At 44.0% G+C, this 22254-nt stretch overlaps 1 long non-coding RNA gene across 1 annotated transcript; it reads right to left on the reverse strand.

The window, feature by feature from the left end:
• Positions 1-4663: 4663 nt before the first annotated feature.
• Positions 4664-21823, reverse strand: LOC139326088 (uncharacterized). The gene is made up of 5 exons (XR_011601133.1): positions 21694-21823; positions 19770-19992; positions 19377-19539; positions 17541-17669; positions 4664-4899 (listed from the first exon to the last, which is right to left on the reverse strand). It is a non-coding gene; the product is annotated as an uncharacterized lncRNA (long non-coding RNA).
• Between the last annotated feature and the right edge of the window lie 431 nt (positions 21824-22254).

Here is a 22254-nt window from a genome sequence, read left to right on the forward strand (position 1 = left end):
CATCATTTATTCATCTATCTCTGTCTGTCTCTATATCCATCCATCCATCCACCTCTATCTATCTATCTATCTATCTATCTATCTATCTATCTATCTATCTATCTATCTATCATCTATCTATCTATCTATTCCATTTATACAGCCACCGATCGTACGTTCTTGCCTGGGGCGGCTTACAATTAAAACTGATTCTATTCCTGATTTTTATCTCACACACCTGGCTATTTGATTGCTCAACTTCGGGTACCGGAAATCGCTGCAGTCCATCTCATAAATATTTGGCTGCAGGGATGACGGCTCCCAATCAATCAATTAATCCATTCTTATTACAGTCATAAACCAACATAAAGAGGATGGGGTTTTGTTTTTAGGAAGATAAAATAATAAAAAAAAATGGGCAGGAAATGGTCTGTAATAGCCACATAAACTGCTAAACATATACATAAAATACATATAAATTTACAAAGCAGAGGGTATAAAAGGTACCAACGGGGAGAATATAAAGAAAACGAAATATATAAGAGAAAGGGTAAAAGACACACAAAAGGGTGAATCTGAAAGGGATTTGGGATAAATAAAACTGGTGTACATGGACTCTCTCCTGCCATGTTTCTCCTCCAACAACAACAACAACCCTGCGAGGTAGGGGAAACGGAGAAAGCAGCGGGTTCAAAATCAGCCAGTGAGCTGACATTTGAAAACTCTCTGAATGCTGTGTGTCTAATTTCGCCGTGCGTCTGATTTTAAAAGAGCCAACTCCTACTTCAGCCTCGCCCAGGGTAAGTTAATTGTTTATTACTTCATTGTGTATGTGATACGTTGTCATTAGTCTGTTACGCGTGGTTTAAAATTGCTTTTCATTGTGATGCGTTTGCAGCGATGGGATTTTGCTGTCCCAACTCTTTTTATTGTCTGATTATTTGTGTGTGTGTGTGTGTGTGTGTGAGAATAACAGAAGGGGAAATTGGAATGCAGACCCTTGGAAGAGTTGCGTGCAAAATAAAGACAGAATCATAGACAGAAACCTTTGAGGGGTCATCTAGTCTGGTCTTGATCTCAGCAAGACTTCAATTCCCAGAATTCCCCAGCCGAGCCTGCGTGTCTGGGGAATTCTGGGAGTTCAGATCCTGGCATCTTAAAGTAGTTTAGATGATGGATGTTATCCATTCAGTCGTGTCCGACTCTTGGTCATTCTATAGTCTGGGCTGGCTTGAGTCAAATTTTAAATTGATTTTAAATTGGAACAGTTTTAATTATGGCCAAGATATTTAATTATTTTAATCAGTTTTTTAGATTTTGTATGTTTTGTATGTATGTCTTGTTTTTACTTTGGCTGTTCACCGCCCTGAGTCCTATATTGGAGAAGGGCGGTATAGAAATTTAAACAAATAAAATAAATAAATAAATAGTCCAGGTCTCTCCATATCTTGGAGGTGTAGGGTTTCCTGCCTAAGCAGGGGGTTGGACTAGAAGACCTCCAAGGTCCCTTCCAACTCTGTTATTCTATTCTATTCTATTCTATTCTATTCTATTCTATTCTATTCTATTCTATTCTATTCTATTCCAATATTCTATTCTATTCTATTCTATTCTATTCTATTCTATTCTATTCTATTCTATTCTATTCCATTCCATTCCATTCCATTCCAATATTCTATTCTATTCTATTCTATTCTATTCTATTCTATTCTATTCTATTCTATTCTATTCTATTCTATTCCATTCCATTCCAATATTCTATTCTATTCTATTCTATTCTATTCTATTCTATTCTATTCTATTCTATTCTATTCCATTCCAATATTCTATTCTATTCTATTCTATTCTATTCTATTCTATTCTATTCTATTCTATTCTATTCCATTCCATTCCATTCCATTCCAATATTCTATTCTATTCTATTCTATTCTATTCTATTCTATTCTATTCTATTCTATTCTATTCTATTCTATTCTATTCTATTTGAATAGCAGTTACAGTATAAAGAAGAAAAGTGAAACAGGTAGAAAAAATTAGATATACAAAAATTATCACCATAGAAAAAAACGAGATATACAGAAATTATCACCATGTCAGTTAATACTGAACTGGGTAACCTTTAGCATGAATGATGGCCTTACAACATCTTCCCATGGAGTGAACCAAGTCTTTTAGTTCTGCAGCTGTTATCATATGAAACCAAGATTGAATGATGGCTCCTATTAACTGGGTTTTATTGCTGGGTCGCTTCTGACTAACAAGTTTCTTTAGTCGGCTCCCTAGATTTTCAATTGGGTTAAGGTCTGGGCTATTCCCAGGCCATTCCAGCAGTGGAATAGGATTATCTTGAAACTCCAAAAAAAAAAAAAAAAGTGGTGTTATTAGCCATCAAACCTCAAAAATACACTTTTCCCAAAAGACAATAAACGAACTACTTTGGTCATTGCTAAGAAGCTGCAGAAGCCAGCAAAGAAATTAAAATAACCCATTTCCATTTTTTTTTTTTAAAAAAGAGCCAACTTTCATTGCTTCACCTGCTAGATTCTTCAAGAAAGACCAAAAGAAAAAGGGCTTAACACCAAGATAGGTTTTTTTTTTTAAAAAAGCAACTAATAACCATGTCATTAAAAAGAAATCTGGGTTCTTACAGGCCATTTGATTCCATCCGTGCAACATTACTCCACAGTATTATTAAAGAGCTGTTTCCAACTGCAAATAGGAGCCTTTTTATGTTCGAAGGCATTTAAAAGCAGCCGCATGGGCGATCTCGCTCCATTACTTTTTAAGAAACTTCCCTGTTCACTCTATTTAACTTTACGATTTGGGGAAATTGGGCTCTCTGTCTCACTTCCTCTGTCAAGATGCAAGAAGGAACTTGATTGTAAGGCCTGTTTGAGGCACCCAGGAATCTACAAGCTGAGCTGGGATGCTCAAAGTTAGCCGGTAAATGAGTTTCCACCCCTGTAAATGAAGAACAAGCAGGACAAGCAGAAGGGGATAATGTGAATGGGAAAGAATAGAATATAGGATATAGGATGTAGGATATAGAATAAATAGAATAAATAGAATGTAGAATGTAGAATGTAGAATGTAGAATGTAGAATATAGAATATAGAATAGAATAGAATAGAATAGAATAGAATAGAATAGAATAGAATAGAATAGAATAGAATAGAATAGAATTGAATTGAATTGAATTGAATAGAATAGAATACAGAATAGAGGAATAGAATAAGCTTTATTTGGCCAAATGTGGTTCAACACACAAGGAATTTGAGTCAAATGCAGAAGCTCTCTGTGTACATGCAAAACAACAGAGTAATAATAAGCACAATAATGATACCAATAAGAGGGGGTAGTAGAGAAAATGAAAAGGATAATAATAATAATGATAATAATAATAATAATAATAATAATAATAATAATAATAATACAGCCATACCACATGGGTAAATATGCTTCGACATAAGGCAGTACTGTAGGTATTCAGCAAAGATTGATGGCACGATTGAAAAAACCTGTCCTTGTGTCTCGTGCCCTATAGCGGCATCCTGGGGGTGGGGCAGGAACTGAAACAGTTTATGTCTAGGATGTGAGGGGTCTGCAGATACCTTCTCAGCCCTCCTTCTGACCCACGCATTGTTCAAGTCTTCTACGGAAGTCAGATTGGTTGCAGTTGTTTCTTCCGAAATCCTAAATATCCATTGGTGGAAGGGAAGAGATGCTTTGACCAGATTTCTGGTTTAAAGAATAAAGAAGGAAGGCGAGGAGGAAGAGGAAGAAGGGAAGGAGAAGGAGAAAGGGAAGAAGAGAGGAAGAGGAGGAGGAGGAGGAGGAGGAGGAGGAGGGCTGGAAAACAGAAGGGAAAGATACCAAAATGACCCTACAAAGCAAATACGTTTTCGGTGAAGTGTGTCGTCCTTCAGCTGCATCAGAAGCCGATGTGGGAGGTGACAATAACTGGACTTTCAGGTTTCTATCGTCATTTCCACTGAACCCAATTTATTCACCTCAGAGCAAATGAAAGAGAGAAAGGGAAGGTCAAGGAGGCCTCCGCCTCCCAGAGAGCGAAATAATAATAATAATAATATATAAATATAATCATCCCGACAAAACCCAGCATCGTAACTTGTGTGTCCAAATTGGAGTCTGGTATAAGTAGAAGATGATTCATATCCACGGAAGTTTGGCAACAACCCCCCCCCCCCCAGCTATTTATGTTCCAGTGCATAAAAGACGATCTGTGATTTTTTTAGCTTGTTGTCCGGACGCAGGCTCTGTCTGCTGGTTGTGTGTTGTGTGACCTGCAGCCGTGCTTATTCCTCCGGCTCTTGCAGATTAGACAAACACAATAGTTTGTCTTTTGCGAACATGGCCGAAGGACTCCGTTTGTCGTGCGAATCCAGCAAGCCGATCAGAGCACTTGATTCAGTGTTAATAGCAAGCAAAATTTGGACGGCAACCACAGGTTTTTCCCCATGTCCTGGATCAGTAATTGTGGTGCAAATAACTTCAGCAAATAACTATAAATTGGGCTTAGTCCCATTAGGTGTCATATGGGAGCCATTTTTTCTAGGCCAATCAGAATTGCGAAAAAACTCCAAACACTACAAACTCCATTTATTTATTTATTTATTATATTTCTATACTGCCTTTCTCCCGTAGGACTCAAGGTGGTGTACAGTCAAGAAAAATACAGATACACAAACATCATAAAATTGCTAATTAAAATTATTATTATAACATAGTTGGGCCCAATTAAATTTGACACAACTTAAAAAAAAAGTTTTTGGGGGAAAAAAATCCATTCTACAGGTCTCCATTAAGAAAAAAAACAAACCCAATTACACTGCAAAGTGTTGTCCACCCATTTACATTAGATAGTTCTGGATTGTTGGTTCTTCTTTCTCTTATCTCTTTCTGAAAAACAAGAGTAAGGGGGAGATTTCTGGAACCGAGTAATGAAATCCAGGGGTTAAAAGATAGCAAAATAAAATATGCCTGTGTTTCTCCAAAAATAAGACAGGGTCTTATATTATTTCTTTCACGTTTTCTGAATAGTTTTTAATCCCAGAGCTATAATTGCACTCAACAATGAACTAAAGGGCCACCATCAGTCAGCTGTTGGACAGCATGACTTGGTCTGTTGTATGGATGTTTGGGTGGTTTAGGGGTGGGGGATTTGTGGTGGGTGGGAGTGTGTTTGGGGATTGTTATGTGTGTTGGACCTGGTCTTTGGGTGTTATGTGAATTTCGTTGTATGGGTATACTGTGTATACACATACAATGACAATAAAGTTATTATTATTATTATCTTTATTCATTAAACATGAAACTCAGTCAACTGAATATTCAAAAATGCATCACAAATACCATTGACTGGTGCTAATGATTGATAGGGGTTACTGCCAGCGTCCTAGGGATCAACCAAGAACCTTCTTAAGTTGTACGATGTTCCAAGTAGCGCAGTTTTTTGCAGTTCCGCTCGTGTTATTGCAGGAAGCTGCAATTTGCTGACGTATCTTATAAAATTCTTGGACATGGTACCAAGTGCCCCGATGACAATGGGTATCACTGTGACATGTTTCATCCATAGCCGTGTAGTTTCGATGGCCAGGTCACGATATTTCGTGATTTTTTTTCCAGTTCTTTTTCTTCGACTCTGGCATCTCCTGGTACCCGCGATGTCAATAAATTGTACATTTCAGTTTTTGACAACTGTGATGTCGAAACTGTGATGATGATGATGATGATGATGATGATGATGATGATGATGATTGCGCCAAAAGTTGCATTAGGGATTGTTTTCTGGTTAGGTCTTATTTTTGGGGAAATACGGTACTAATTGCGTCCGTCTGGCTGATGATCTTAACTGGGGCTTATTTTTGGGTAGGGCTTATATTACGGGCATCCTGAAAAATCATGCTAGGGCTTATTTTCCGGTTGGATCTTATTTTCGGGGAAACAGGGTACATACATACACAAATATATATCCCACCTACTCCCCCTCTGTCTCTCTCTCTCATAGTCACAAAATAGAAGCAAACAAGTTGTTTATTCCATTTATTACAGGCTTACGATTCTGTGGCGGCTACAATTAGAAACACAAAGCCAAAATCACCGGCATAATTAAAACAAAATCACTGAAACACAGTTAAAGCTGTCATAACAAAAAGGCAGAGGGTGGGCATCCTAAATTTATAGCCAATAAACCATTTATCAGGTCCCACGCTTCCAAATACATCCCTTTGCATTTTAAACCCTTCCTGGATTTTCTGTTTATTTTTTTTTTAACCGCAGTCTTCTTTTTTTCGTCTTCTTCCTCCCTTTTGAGGAGGATAGTTTCACATGAAAAAAACGTGGTAATGTAACCAGCAAGAGGAGGAGGTTGGCTTCTCTAGGAGGGGTGTCCTCCCCCACCCCAAAGGCTAAGATTTATTCCTTTCCTTCTTTCTACTTCCTTTCTTCCCTTCCTTCCCTTTACGTTTATCTTTCAATTACTGTTCTATAGTCTGCACAGTTCACCATAGTATTCACTCACCCTTTTCAGATATATTAGATAGAATAACAGTATATTTTCCTTTTATCTTAATTGTGACTTGTGTTTTATTTAGGGCCAAACATTGATGGTGAAGTCTGTCCTTCCTAACTTCCTTCCTTCCTTCCTTCTTTCCTTCCTTCCTTCCTTCCCTACCTTAGAAAAACAGCTAACCCCGTTTTACTTTTCCTCAACCAGTGGCTGGATTATTTTAATATCTATTGATCTACCTCTTTATTCTTCCTTCCTTCCTTCCCTCCCTCGGTCCCATCTTCTTTTCTCCTTCCTTCCCTTCTCTGTTTCTCCTTCCTTCCTCTACCTTCCTTCCTTTTCCTTTTCTCCCTTTTCCTTCCTTCCTTCCTCTACCTTCCTTCCTTTTCCTTTTCTCCCTTTTCCTTCCTTCCTTCCTTCCTCTACCTTCCTTCCTTTTCCTTTTCTCCCTTTTCCTTCCTTCCTTCCTTCCTTTTCTCCCTTTTCCTTCCTTCCCTCCCTCCCTCTGTCAGTCCCTTCTTCTTTCCTCCCTCCCTCCCTTCTCTGTTTCTCCTTCCTTCCTCTACCTTCCTTCCTTTTCTCCCTTTTCCTTCCTTCCTTCCTTTACCTTCCTTCCTTCCTCTACCTTCCTTCCTTTTCCTTTTCTCCCTTTTCCTTCCTTCCTCCCTTTTCCTTCTTTCCTTCCTCTACCTTCCTTTCTTTTCTCCCTTTTCCTTCCTTCCCTCCCTCCCTCCATCAGTCCCTTCTTCTTCCCTCCCTCCCTTCTCTGTTTCTCCTTCTCTACCTTCCTTCCTTTTCCTTTTCTCCCTTTTCCTTCCTTCCTTCCTTCCTTCCTTCCTTCCTTCCTTCCTTCCTTCCTTCCTTCCTTCCCTCCACCAGCAACCTATTGGCACGAAAGCAGCTTGCCACCGGGTGGGGAGGAATCAAAACTGGCACTAAATAGCCACTTTCCTTGGAGCGAGAGAGAAAAAAAACCTTTAACTGAAAGTGGCATCCTTGCTTTCCCTTTCTCTCTTCCTTCGGGCCTCCTTACTCCCCCCCCCACCCCTCCCCCCCACCGCCCTGCCCCAGGCGGCTCTTAATCTCTTCCAGGGCGGGAGGGGAAATGTTGGACTACCTATTTCCCCCCCCACCCCCCTCCCACCCGCCATCCCCGGGTGAAAAAGGTCCCGAGCCAATTAATGGCTAATAATTATCCAGGGGTGAAAAGAACGGAAGAGGGCGGGAGAAGGTGGCAATGCCGGGGGTGGGGAGGTGGGGGGGAGGCGGCGTGCTTTTTGGGAGGAAGGGCCGCCCTGAATTAGCCGGACTGCCCCGGAACGGAATAATCCCTCCGTCGTCGGCAGGTGTTAATCCGAATTAAAAACAAAAAAACAAAAGAGTCTCACCTTGATTTAATAACTTGTCCCTTGAACGAGAACGTAGTTATTTTGGGTGGGGGACTGAATGATTTTTTTTCCTCTGCCCCCGCGTGGCTTTTCTTCTTCCCTCTGTTCTTTTACTTCTCTTTTCTTTCTTTCTTTCTTTCTTTCTTTCTTTCTTTCTTTCTTTCTTTCTTTCTTTCTTTCTTTCTTTCTTTCTTTCTTTCTTTCTTTCTTTCTTTCTTTCTTTTTCTTTCTTTCTCCCCCACTCCTTCCTTCTTTGATTAAACCACTCCCCCCCCCGCAGCCCGACTTTACTCTGCCTATCGATCCGCTTCTTCCATTGTCGACCTTCTCGGGGGGGGGGGGGGAACCCTCTCCCTCCCCCCACGAAATCCCGAGCATTTCTCTCTCTCTCTCTCTCTCTCTCTCTCTCTCTCTCTCTCTCTCTCTCTTTCTCATCTCTTTCTCTCTCTAATCTTTCTTTCTCTCTGTCACATCTCTCTCTCTCTCTCTCTCTCTTTCTCATCTCTTTCTCTCTCTAATCTCTTTCTCTCTCTCATATCTCTCTTTCTCTGTCACATCTCTCTCTCTCTCTCTTTCTCTCTCTAATCTCTTTCTCTAATCTTTCTCTCTCTAATCTCTCTCTCATCTCTTTCTTTCTGTCACCTCTCTCTCTCTCTCTCTCTGTGCCTCCTCTTTTCGCGTCTCCTCTCCACCGCTTTTAAAAACCCACGAGTTTAAATTCCCAGTTCCTCCCCCACCCCCCACCCCCAGGTTGATTAGCCGCGGGTCACTACAATATTTATTAGATTTAATTACAAACAAGGCAGCTATTCCGGCCCTATTGGTTTTACAAGGCGCCGAGGCTGGCGCCCAGCCACGCTTACTTCTAAGTAAAGCGCACCCAAAGCCGCTCCGCTATTGGCGTTTTGAATTATTCCCCGTCCATATTACTTAAAAATCATCTCGCTAAAGAACGGAAGGCAGGCGGAGACTCTTGGATTTCCTATATATTCGAATTAAAAAAAACCCCTTTTTTCCCCCTGGAATCGCGCCTTCTTCCCGTTTTCTCTTCTCCCTTTTCAACCCTAACGACGGCTCTGGGATACGGCGGTCGTTGGCTTCGCCGTCAGGAGAGGGGGCGATGATGATGATGATGATGATGATGATGATGATGATGATAATAATAATAATATGATGATGATGATAATAATAATATGATGATGATGATATGATGATGATGATGATACTGGTATTTGTGACACGTTTTTAAATGATCAGTTGATCATTAAATTTCATGTTTTATGAATAAAAGATAATAAATAATAATAATAATAATAATAATAATAATAATAATAATAATAATAATATGATGATGATGATGATGATACTGGTATTTGTGACACGTTTTTAAATGATCAATTGAGTTTCATGTTTAATGAATAAAAGAGATAATGATGATGATAATGGTATTCGTGACACGTTTTTAAATGATCAATTGACTGAGTTTCATGTTTAATGAATAAAAGATAATATAAGATGATGATGATGATATTTGTGACACGTTTTTAAATGATCAGTTGACTTTAGTTTCATGTTTAATGAAGAAATAATAATAATAATAATAATAATAATAATAATAATAATAATAATAATAATAATAATAATAATAATAATAATAATAATAATAATAATAATACCCAAGGCAAGCGAAAAGAAGCAGCATAGATTAGTTATACAGTCGTTTCTCCGCCGTCTTGAAAGCCTTGTCATAATATTGCTCGCGGCAGCTTGGCTAAAAACGAGCCAAAAATAGTAATTAAGGAAAAGCGCAATTACGCAGCCTTAATCTGCCCGCTTGGAAAGAAAGAATAAGACGGGAAGGGAGTGGGGGAGTGGGTGAAATTTCGTAGCTGGAGGGGCAGCCGGGTTCAGCACCAGGGAGACAGGCGTTTCATAAAGTGACCCGCCTTTGAAATGACCGTCTTGGGAAGAAATGACCGGCCTTTTAAAAACGGGAACGGCCGGGTTAAAACGGGAGTGTGAGACCCCGATGCCTGTTTCCCCCCCCCTCACCTCTTTTGATCGCTTCTGCTCCCTCCCTCCAAGCCGAGCCTCTATTCTCCAAACTGGATTTCAGTTCTGGCCGGCGTCCGTGCTCCCAAACCCGCGTCTTTCCAAGCCCAAAATGTAACATCACCCCAATTTCTCTCGCTTTTTTCTCCTCCCCATCAGGAAGGGGATTAAGCCGTTTAAAGCAGCAACAGAGAGTGGTGGGAGGGGGGGATTTACCGGGTCCTTATATTGGGGTGGGGGACTGAGTTGTGTCAAAAAAAAAAAAAAAACCCGAACCCGCCCCTCCCCAAGATCAGATTTATACCCTCTCCCCCCAAACCCCTCTCGTTTTGTCCCTGCACACTAGAAGACGCGGAGACTCCAAGAGTTGCTATTAATTAATAAATACCTGGCACTATTAAGAATAATTAAGAATCGCGATGCGGCACCGACTGGTTGACGGGCTCACAACTCTCGGCTTTCAGCCTTTTAAACGCCGGCTTGCAATTTTGCAAGCAAAATCGTGATTTTTTTTCTCCCCAGCTCCTAAAGGTTTATTCAAAGGGTCGAGTCCCCCCACCCTCACCCCGCTTTCTAACACGAAAGTGGTCCAGTCCCGCCGCTTAAAAAACATGCGCGCCGCCTTCTCCCCGTTTTCGTTTTAAAGGGGCTTCAGAAAGAACTTCCCAGCCCCCTCTTGACTCGCGAGTAGGTTTGGGGAATCCCGGGGGGGGAGGGGAAAGCTGCCACTTTCCTTCCCCCCAACTCCTCAAGGGAAACGCCGCGGCCTTCCGTTGGAGAGAGACCGCTGTCCAAGGCTCGAGGTTGGCAGCCTGAAAGGCTGAATTTAATAATAATAATAAAAAAAGCAATCAATAAAAAACACGCCGGTTAGGTTGTTCCCACGTTCAGTGTCTCTCTCGCTCTGTATGTGTGTGTGTTGATTGAAACAAGTACAGGCCGGAGCTTCTCAGTCCGCCTGAAATCTAGCATCTCTCTGCCACGACCTCCTCGCCTCCTCTTCCTCCTTCCTCCTACTATTATTCTTATTCTTATTCTTATTATTAATTATTATTATTATTATTATTATTATTATTATTATTATTATTATTATTATTATTATTATTAATAATAATAATAATAATAATTATTATTATTATTATTATTATTATTATTATTATTATTATTATTATTATTATTATTATTATTATTATTATTTATTTCTAAATCGGGCACTAGCCCCTTCGCGGAGACACGTGCGGGCAAAAGGAAAGCCGGGATTGGGATACCTGGTCCCCCCCCCCTTTTTTTAATGTTTTCCCCGAGGGAAACTAAGACGAAACCCCGCGAGAAAAAAAAAGTTCTTTGCTAGATGTAGTTTTATTTTGCGCTCAACCACCTTAGAAGAACAGCGAACCCCAGTTTCATTTTTCCCTCAACCGGTGGCTGGATTATTTTAATATCTATTGATCTACTGTTTCCCCTCCCCTCCCCTCCTTCCTTCCTTCCTTCCTTCCTTCCTCCCTCCCTCCTTCCCTCCTTCCTTCCTTCCTTCCTTCCTTCCTTCCTTCCTTCCTTTCCTCCTTCCTTCCCTTATCCTTCCTTCTTTCCTTTCCTCCTTGCTTCCCTTCTCCTTCCTTCCTTTCCTTCCTTTCCTCCTTCCTTCCCTTCTCCTTCCTTCCTTCCTTCCTTCCTTCCTCCCTCCCTCCCTCCTTCCCTCCTTCCTTCCTTCCTTCCTTCCTTCTTCCCTCCCTCCTTCCTTTTCTCCTTCTTTCCTCTGGCCTACCTTCTTTCCTTCTTTCCTTTTCTATTCTGTCTTTCCTTTGAACTTCATTCCAATTTTTTCTATTCTTCTTCGCTCTGATCTTCCTTCCTTCCCTCCCTCCTTCTATTTTTCTTCCTTCCTTCCTTCCTTCCTTCCTTCCTTCCTTCCCTCCCTCCCTCCCTTTTCTCCTTTCCTCTGGCCTACCTTCTTTCTTTCTTTCTTTCTTTCTTTCTTTTTCTATTCTGTCTTTCCTTTGAACTTCATTCCAATTTTCTCTATTCTTCTTCTTCTTCTGATCTTCCTTCCTTCCTTCCCTCCCTCCCTCCCTCCCTTCTTCTGTTTTCCTTCTTTGCTCTGATCTTCCTTCCTTCCTTCCTTCCTTCCTTCCTTCCTTCCTTCCTTCCTTCCTTCCTTCCTTCCTTCCTTCCTTCCCCTACGACATTCTTCTATCTTCAACCGTTCCAACCATCCATCCATCCGTCCATTTTCTGTCTCTCTGCCCTTCGCTACCTCTCTCTCTCTCTCTCTCCCCCCCCCCCGCGGGCGTCCCCTCTCCGATTTACAAAATTGAAATTTCCCATGAGAAAGAATTTCAGAGGGAGGGGGTAGGGTGGGGGGGACGGATGGCCTCCGGTTCGTTTTTTCCGGCTTATCAAACCAGGCACACCAACCCAACCGCAATCCATAATCCTAAAAGAGAGGTAGCAGTCATCCAGGGAGCTTTTCTGTTACAAGTGATGGAAGGCAGGGACTGTGGCTGGTTTACAATCCCCCCCCTCAGCCCCCCACCCACCCCGCTTGAGCTCCTCCAAGAAAACCAGCAAAGAAAACGAGCTTCTGTGTTGTGGGGGAGGGGCTGGAGCTTGGCAGGAGGCCTCCCAATCCTGCCGTTCCTTCCCCCCCCCCAAAAAAAAACCGTTTAAAAACTATTTGAAGAGGGAGAAGTTGGAATCCGGGGCCCTAGACACCCCCCCTTCCATAAAAGAAACTTTATCCCCCAGCAAAAAAAGGGGGGGCCGCGCACGCCTTCCCGGGGCCCATCCTCGCGACGCCAAGGAAAGGCAACGACCCCGCCCCCTTCTTCATGGGGGGGGGGTGCGGCTTCGCCTGGCCAGGGAGGCTGGAGGACGCCCCCCCCCACCCGCGTTAAACCCGATCGTCTTGTACCTTGGAGGGGGGGCGCTGTACAACTTTTTTTTATTATTTTTTTACAGCTGCAACGGGTTTGTTTCTTTAAAATAAAAGAGGTGGGTGTATGTGTAGGGGTGGGTGGGTTTCGAACTAACCCCCAGTGCGGGAAGAAGACGCCCCCCCCCTCTCTAATCAAGGCAGGGGTGAAATCCAAATTTTTTCCCCTACCGGTTCTGTGGGCGTGGCTTGGTGGGCATGGCAGGGGAAGGATATTGCAGAATCTCCATTCCCAACCCCACTCCAGGGGGAAGCATACTGCAAAATCCCTATTCCCTCCCCACTCCTGGGGGGGGAAAGGATATTGCAAAATCTCCATTCCCACCCCACTCCTGAGGCCAGCCAGAGGTGGTATTTGCCAGTTCTCCGAAGTACTCAAAATTTCCCCTACCGGTTCCCCAGAACCTGTTAGAACCTGCTGGATTTCACCCCTGAATCTACTCAACATTTCCGCTACCGGTTCTCCAGAACCTGCTGGAGTTCACCCCTGAATCTACTCAAAATTTCTGCTACCGGTTCTCCAGAACCTGTTAGAACCTGCTGGATTTCACCCCTGAATCAAGGTGTATGGGATTCTAAGCGCAGCACCTGGCAGGAGAACCCGCCCCCCTCTATTAGCAGACAGAGAGCTCCCCATATCTAGCAGGTTCATTTATTTACCCCTCCCCCCCAGGATCCACTCCTCACACACACACACTTAAAATTACTCAAAAGTGTCACTGTTGGGATTATCCAGCGGTTTAGATCCATGGCGGGTTTTGTTTGGATCTGGACTCCCCCCCACCCACTCCCCAGAAAGAGAGAGAGTGAGTGAGTTGGGGGCTTGAAAAGTCCAGCGTCCGCTTTTAAACGTTTCTCAACCCGCGGGGCAAATTGGTATTAATTACTTTCTCTCCCCCCCCTCCCCCCTTCCTTCCTTCGCACAAAAGAATATCGATCAGAAAAGGCAGATCAGCCAACGGCGTTAGCTTTGAGCTTTCTGTTTCTGCAACAGATCGAGTTTTATGATTTGCCCAGCTTTACAATCCTGCACATTTTTTTTTTGTGAAGCATTTACATTATTATTATTTATTATTTATTTATTGGTTCGATTTATATGCCGCTCTTCCTCCGGAGACTCAGGGCGGCTTACAATGCGTTAAGCAATAGCCTTCATATTTTTGTATATACCTGCTTAGTAGGGCTTTTTTAGTCCCCCCCCAGCGGTGTTCTATTTTATACAAAGTCAGCTTACACACACAAACACACACACACAGCTAATACCCTCTCCCACCCCCATTTCCTGAGATTCCGTAAATAAAAAGAGTCATGCTTCTAGTCCTCAGTAGCTGGCATTAAAAACACGCAAGACCCTGGAAGGTAACAGTAAAAAGAGGGAGGGACAATGGATGGTTTAATTTATTTATTTATTTTTTTAAAAAAATCGTGATACATTTTCCCTGGGGGAAAAAGTCACTTTACAAAAGGGGGGGGGGCTCAAAGTGGAGAAGATTTGTCTCCCCCGCCCTCGGGAAAACCAGAACTCCAACCCCCTCTTTAACTAACCAATTCCTCTTCAAGCATTCAGAGCCACCCCAATTTCTCTCTCTCTCTCTCTCTCTCTCTCTCTCCTCTCTCTCTCTCTCTCTCTCTCTCTCTCTCTCACACACACACACACACACACACACACACACACACAAGCAATATTTCCCTGGCATGAGTGGGCCGTGAATAGATCAGGTGCACAATTCTAGAAGTGGCAAGATTGGTGAGAGCGCGCCTTGTGTGCGTTGCGGCTTTGCGACTTGGATTCAAACCCCCCCCCCTGCAACCAAATTTATTTATTTATTGGTTCGATTTATATATGCCGCCCTTCTCTGGAGACTCAGGGCGGCTTACAATGCGCCTTCATACTTTTGTATATACCTGCTTAGTAGGGCTTGGGGGGGGGGCTAAGCGGTGTTGTTTTTTATACAAAGTCACCTTATTGTCCCCACAATCCGGGTCCTCATTTTACCTACCTCGGAAGGATGGAAGGCTGAGTCAACCTTGACGAAGTTCTTAACGAAGCCCCAGAAAAAGGGACGGAAGAATCCCTAACCAAGCTAGAGATATTTGGGTGAACAGGGCGCCCCCACACACAAGCCATGGTTAATTGAACAAAATCTTAAGCCACCGCATCCCTGGCGCCCACTTTGTTTCAAAGTTGGCTCCTTCGGATTTGAACCTGGGTTAATTTTTGAACTCAGCCAGCCAGGTGCAAGAGAAACACCCAGGCCCGTTAATTGAATCAAACCAGAGTTTTTAAAAGTCTGCCTAACTTTGCCACCCCCCCCCCACAACTTGGAAACCAAGGTTTATGGCTGTGGCTTTTCTACAAGGCCCGTGGACTTCTTTGGTGGCCTCTCCAACAGAACCATGGTTAAGAAATTAAAACTTGAGCGCTTGTTTCGTCTCTCAGCCAATACCGAATAAAAAAAAATAAACTGGTTTTATTTTAATTGAATGACGACAAGCACCCTGGATATTATCAGGCTATTTCTGGAATGCAGTTGCCGTCGTGCCTCACTTTTTGGCCAGGTCGACCGGGGCTTATGGGAGTTGTAGTCTGGGTCTAAAATTGGGTATTTGCTGCATCGTCTCTTTTATTTAATGTGGGTTTTTCTTTTTCTTTCTTTCTTTCTAAAAAAGCAAACAGTTCCAATAAATCTTAACAACCTCACAAAGCTGCTCTTTGTGTTGGAGGAGGTGTGTTAGACACATTGTGCTGAAGTGTGCCGCTAGACACCGGTATAATAAAGAGCTCCCGAGGCAACCTATTGCTTAACGCATTGTAAGCCGCCCTGAGTCTCCGGGGAAAGGCGGCATATATAAAAAAAAAATAAAAAATTAAAAAATAAATTAAAAAAATCTCCAACTCACCCAAGAAGCTGCGATCCACACAAATGCAGTTAAAACCTGCGCCTTAGGATAGGAGAAGCAACTCTTGAGAATCCTAGGTTACTACAACAGCCATCAATACCCAAACAATATTATTGAATTTGGAGGTTTATGCCAGCAGGTCTGGGTTTTGAATGTGTGCTGTCGCCGAGGGGGAGGGATGGAGGTTATTATAATAATTATTATTGTATATTATTTTTAAAAAATTCTACATTCTGTTTTTTTATTTTCTGTAAGCCGCTTAGAGTCGCTGTGAGCGAGTGGGAGGCTAGATAAATTTTCCAAAATATGAGAGAGAGGTGTGGGGAGGGAGGGAGGATAGATCAATGGATAGATAGGTAGGTAGGTAGGTAGGTAGAAAGAACGAGAGAGAGAGAGAGAGAGAGAGAAAGAAAGAAGGAAAGAGAAAGAAAGAAAGAAAGAAAGAAAGAAAGAAAGAAAGAAAGAAAGAAAGAAAGAAAGAAAGAAAGAAAGAAAGTAGAAACCTACAGAAAATTTCACCTCTCCTCCCGTCCTCTAGTGAGATTTTCGGGAGATTTTGTTTTCATTCACACTAAAGGAATGATTTAAAAAAAAACCCAGATAATTATATTCTCCCGTTAAAGATGCGCTTTCTGATTTCCCTGCCAGATAGTAATTCTAATAATAATAATTCTAATAATAATTCTAATAATAATTCTAATAATAATAATAATAATAATAATAATAATAATAATAATAATAATTCCTTTTTCAAAGAAGGAAGTAAAGAAAGGGGATTAGCAGAAACAGACAATTTGGTCAAAGGGGAAAAGATTTACCCAGTAGAAATGGTCTGATATATATATATATAGGCTTGTGGCAGTTTGGGCTTCATGGAATGTGTGAATCGCTTCACTGTGGTTTCCGAAGGCCAGCTTTGTGACTTAAGAGTGCAGTGGAAATCCAGACAATGGTGGTTGATTGCTTATTAAGCCATAGTTAAAATAGTGGGAACAGAGGATGGTGGGTGAACTGGGTGTCAGGGAAACATTTTGCTCCATTTTTTAATAGATATTTTTAAGTCCCTGGATGGTTTGGCCCATCTCTCTCTCTCTCCCACTCTCTCTTTCTGCCTGTCTGTCTCTGTCTCTTTCTATCTCTTTCTCTCTCTCTCTTTCTGTCTCTCTGTCTCTCTTCTCTCTCCTCTCTCTCTGCTTTCTCTGTCTCCTTCTCCTTCTCTCTCTCCTTTCTCTCTCCTCTGTCTCCCTCTCCTCTCTCTTTCTCCCTCTCTCTCCTCTCTCTCTCTCTCTCTGTCTCCCTCCTCCTCTCTCTCTCTTTCTTCCTGTCTCCCTCTCTCTGTCTCTCCCCCTCTGTGTGTGTGTGTCTTTCTCCCACTCTCTCTTTCTGTCTGCCTCTCTCTCTCTCTCTCTCTCTCTCCTCTCTCTCTGCTTTCTCTGCCTCCTTCTCCTTCTTCTCTCTCCCTCCTCCTCTCTCTTTCTTCCTGTCTCCCTCTCTCTGTCTCTCCCCCCCCCTGTGTGTGTGTGTCTCTCTCTCTCACACACACTCATATGCCACTGGTGGGTTCACACGTGCAACTCTACACCTAGGTTAACAAAACAGCCCCCCCCTTCACGATTTAACAGCATGGTTCTTGTTCACACAACTTCCCTCCAAACCCTGAACTTCAAATGATCCAATACCTCCTCACCCACCCCCCCATCACTCGAGGGAGATGGAGGAGCCCTGATCTGTCTTCTTCCTTCAGGCAAGGTTTACTCACCCCCAATCCGCTAGCGTGAGAGCTGGGCTGGCGTGTCTTGTGAACGCAGCCAGGTGTTGCTTCTCTGCTCACAAGCTCCCCTTCGCACATCCAGAGTGGGGCTTCTGAACTCCTGGGGTTAAGTTTTGCCTGGTCAAGGATGGAGTTGAGAGACACAGAGGGGGGGAAAAAAATTAAGGACAGAGGAAGGTGGAATGAGGGAAGAGAGCACCATTAAAGCAGAAAAACCCATCAAAGTTAGCAGACACTCGAGTTGTCCCAAAAGTACTTTTTTTTTCAAGAGGCGAGTGGACTTTCTGGTTTTTCCCCTTGAAGGCGTTTCGCTACTCATCCGAGAAGCTTCCTCAGCTCTGAGTCGAAGAAGCTCCCCGGATGAGAAGCGAAACGTCTTCAAAGAAAAACCAGAAAGTCCACTCGCCCCCTTGGGTGGGTGGGGGTGGGGAAGCACTTTTGGGACAACCATGAGCTGGAGGACTGAGCATCTCCGTCCTGGCTGTAACCTCAAACCCTACATTGGGTTTGTGAACAGCAGGTTAAGAAGCTGATGGTAGCTTCCTCAGTCCCCTTCCCTTTATTCTTCCTTGTTATGGCAACCCTGTGAGGTAGGCCAGCCACAGCTGTGTGACTGGCTCCACAACCTGCCCATCGAGTCCCCCCCCCCCATTACTACTGCCACTCAGGAAGCCACGTGGGAAAGGCCTGTTTTAACCGTGGCCCCTCCAGACGGTTCCCACCCTTCCTTAAAGCCGGGTGCGGATCTTGGCTAGAAATCAGACTTGCGTGTCAGGGCTGCATTCCCACAATGGGATTTAAACCTCCCCCCCCCCCGGAGGTTTAGCACAAGGGCAGCCCCCTGCCATGTTTCTGGCAGAGGGTGGGCTGGGAATCGCTTGGGCATTGTGGCGACAGGGAACCAGGATGACGCTAACCTGGTTTAGCTTGTTGTGAGAACGCAGCCTGGTGAGGAAATGTAGGAGGCAAAGCAAACGCTTTGGATAATCCTGAGCTCTTATTAACCATAACGCCAGTATTACTCTTAGCAACGAAACCTCAGAATTATTGAATAATGGTTTAAGAAACAAAACATATCAACAGCAATCATATATGTAACTTTGGAAGGAGAAAGGAGTTAGATTCGGGCACTTAAAAACCAGCTATTTCTCTCCCCCCCCACTCTCCTTTCAAACAGGCCACCCTAAATTTACACAACCCCTTCAAGTGTGCGTTCCCACGACACTCTGAACCCCAAACGAGGCCAAACGGCCGTTTTAGCCTTGCTGGAGAGCGAGAAGGGTGAGTTGAGGGCTCCCCTTGCTTGGTGGGGTGGGGTGCGGTGGGGGGGACCCAGTTAATGGGATGCTAAGCAGGGAGGAAAAACCCCGCGGAACGGGGTCGTGCGAACGGGTTTCTCAAGGCTGCCTTCCTCCCCACCCCCTCCTCTCGATTGGATTACCCGAGGGTTAAAAAAATTAATTCTGTTTTGTTAGGTTTAGGAGTTTAAAGGGGTAGCTCCCCCTCCTCCTCCTGGACACGGGGTGAGGGCAGGCACGCGTGTCCAACCCGCATCCTTCAAACCCTTTTTTCGCGCCTCCCACATTCGCAGCCTTCGTTTGGATCGCGGTCACGCGGGGACTTCAGGCCAGCCCGAAGCGGCGCAAAGCTTCTGTGGAGTTGGGGGTTCAGAGGACCCTTTCCTGGCTTCTCTCCATCCGCCTGGTTCACACGAGGCCTGGAAACGGGGACCCACACGTGGCCCAACCTCCCTTTAGCCCCGAGTTGCGTGTCGTGGGAACCCAACCACCGCTGAGCAGAAATCGGCCAGCTCCCAAGTTCTACCTTTCAGTGAAGATTCCCAAGAGCTCTTAACTCGCAAGTAAATCGCGGTCGCTTCCGACAGGCCATTTTCCCCCAGGTTTACTCGGGACTAAATCGTAGTTCCAACCGAACGGAGGCGGCTTTGGGTTAAAATAAGCGATTCGCCTTCGCTTCTACATTATTCCTAGAAAACACAGCGGAGGGGAAAGGAGAAACACACGTTAAATAAGAGGGGGAAGAGACATTACATTGAAAGTAGCCCCGTTCACATGGCAGCTTTTTAACCCGCGTCAATCCCTTTAAAAAACAAAAAACAAAAAACTTGACCGAAGCGTAAATGCGAATACGAAACGGGTCAGATTTCCCCCTTGCCCGACCCTCTGCCTAATCTGACCGAAATTAAACCGCCCCCACCAGATTGAGTAAATCGTGGGAAGGCATCCCCTTAAAGGTTTGGCATTGACCCGGGGTTAAACGGGTCTTCCGAACGGCGTCGGCGGTCCGAAAATCAAGCGGCGTCCTCATTCGCCCTCGGCGGAGAATATTCGACGCTATAAACCGATTTTCCTTTTATTCCAATTCCTCCGCGGATCGGGGGAAAAAAAACCCCTCATCTTCCTAAGGCATTTTTGTTTCCCTGAAAAAAAATAAAAATTAAGTAAATAAATAAAATTAAATTAGGTTTGAAATCCAAACGGACGCCTTCCTAAGGGAAATTGGTCGGGAGTGGGCCTGCGAGGAAGAGGAGTTTTTTTCCCTCCCACCCCCACCCCCAAACACCTTGTTCTTTTTGGGGGGAGGGGGTTTAATTCAAAAACCGAAATCCCCTTTATTAAAGGACAGGTTTTAAGACAGCTACCCACCCACTCCGGTTGGCTTCTTAGCCGGTCTTAAATCTTAAATCTTTCTTTTTTTTTTTAAGGTCTGTTCTCCAGTTTTAGGGAAAACGCGTGGAAATTGGAGTTGGGGGGGGTTACGGAAAGAGGAAAAAACCTTGAAGGGTGTTTCAAGCGAGCGACCCCCGCCGACCCCCCCTCCTCTTTCTCTCTCCCCCCCACCCCCCAGTTTCCAATTGTAATTAAATCTGTGTAGTTAGAGGTTGGTGACTGAGAGCTCGATGAGAGCCAAAACTTTAAAAGCGCATATAATAGAAACCCAGAGAGGAACTCTCGGTCTGTCTACCACCCCCAAGACCTCTCCAGTCCTCAAGTGTTTACATATGGAATATACACACACTCACAATCACATAATGGGATGCATGCATTGGGAATTATAGGCCTACCGATATTTGTCCGCCTCTTACACACACATATGGCGTGGCTAAAGCCAGTGTGTCCTTTGCAGGGAGGAAAAAAAAAAACACCCATTATTTTCATGGTTATTTTTTTTTAATTAGCAAAGATCTCACCCTTTTTTTTATTATTATTTCCATCAAACCTCTCTTGTTTTTTTTTTTTTTCTTCCCCTCCCTTTTGCCTTTCTACCTGCCTTTCGGCCTCTGTTATTTTTGGAGTGGGAACGTCCCTGGTCCTACCTTTCAAAAAATTAATTAATTAATTAAATATCTGGTTTTATTTATTGAAAGCATCCGAAACTGGTTTTTCTTTTGGGTCCCCCCCCTCCCCTCCCGCTCTTTAATCCCCGCACAAAAGCTTCCGATCCGGTCCAGGCTACTTGAATTCCCCAAAGAACGCCATTAATTAGGTTAACAATAATTAATAATAACCGCCGGTCTCTTTTCCTCTGCCGGATTCCGCCTTCTCTCTATATCTGGGGGTCACCGGTCCTCACAAATTTAGGGACTGCTTCCTTTTTCCGAATGCTTCCTTCGATTTTTTTTTTAAAAAAATATTTATTTATTTTTATTTTGCAAGGGGTTAAAGGTTTCTCTCCTTCTGGCAAGATAGCTAAAATTCCGATTTTCTTGGCTTTTAAGAAAAAAAGCGAAGGAAGAAAGAAAAAGGATCGTTTTAATCCAAACGCCGATCCGAAACCGATATTTATATTCGCCCGGTTTCTGCTCAAGCCATTATTTTCCCCCTGAACCTGCTAACAAAAAGAGGAATGAAAAATAATAATAATAATAATAAAAGCCAACATTTAGGGAGAAAGCACCCATGCAAAATTAGCTGAGGGGAAAAAACGGGGCGAAGGAAAATTGAGGGTGTCCGTGAAATAAATCCATTCACGACATAATAAAAGCCGGAAAGTTTGCCGCACAGGTAAACTCCTGAAACACGGAAGAGGGGGGGGGGAGAGTTCCCCTCCCCCTCTTGGATCTCTACCCCCCCCCACCGAGGGGAACTCCCGGCAAAGGCTCGTTTGCACAAAATGTTACCTTTTCTCCCCCATCTCTAGGTGGGACCCCCCTTCTCCGCAATTCCTTCAGGGAAAAAAGAGCGGGCGGTTCAGTTCTTCGACCCGGGGGGAGGGGGCGAGAAACCGCCCCCCCTTCCATTCGGTCCGGCGTCGGGGCTTCCTCCCGAGTAGACCTGCAAGGAAGGCTCCGCGTCCAGCAAACGCGGAAAAGGAGAATTTTTTAAAAAAAAAAAGAGTGGGGAAGCAGGAAGGAATTCAAAGCTTTCCCTATCCAGCGTGGGTTTTATTAATGGGGGTGGGGGAGGAAAGCACCCACTCACCCCGAAGGCCTAGCAGCACTTGGAGTCAGCTGAGATGCGGTGGGGGTGGGGTGGGGGGGTAGAATGCGGCCCGCGAGCCCCCACCTCCCTCTTCAAAGGCACCCAAAGGTGGTACCGGCGCGTTTTTACGCAGCTGAGCAAGGCTGCCGTCCATGATCCCCGCGCCCCGATCCTTAAAAAGCGCCTTTACGCCCGGGAGTGGGGGGGGGGAAGGGAAGAGAGAGAAAGCCCCTTTTGGACCCCCACTTCCCACGCGCCCT

The sequence above is a fragment of the Pituophis catenifer genome, unplaced genomic scaffold, assembly GCF_029215685.1.
Source record: "Pituophis catenifer annectens isolate HBS135680 unplaced genomic scaffold, rPitCat1.0.hap2 SCAF_18, whole genome shotgun sequence".
Classification (NCBI taxonomy): domain Eukaryota; kingdom Metazoa; phylum Chordata; class Lepidosauria; order Squamata; family Colubridae; genus Pituophis; species Pituophis catenifer.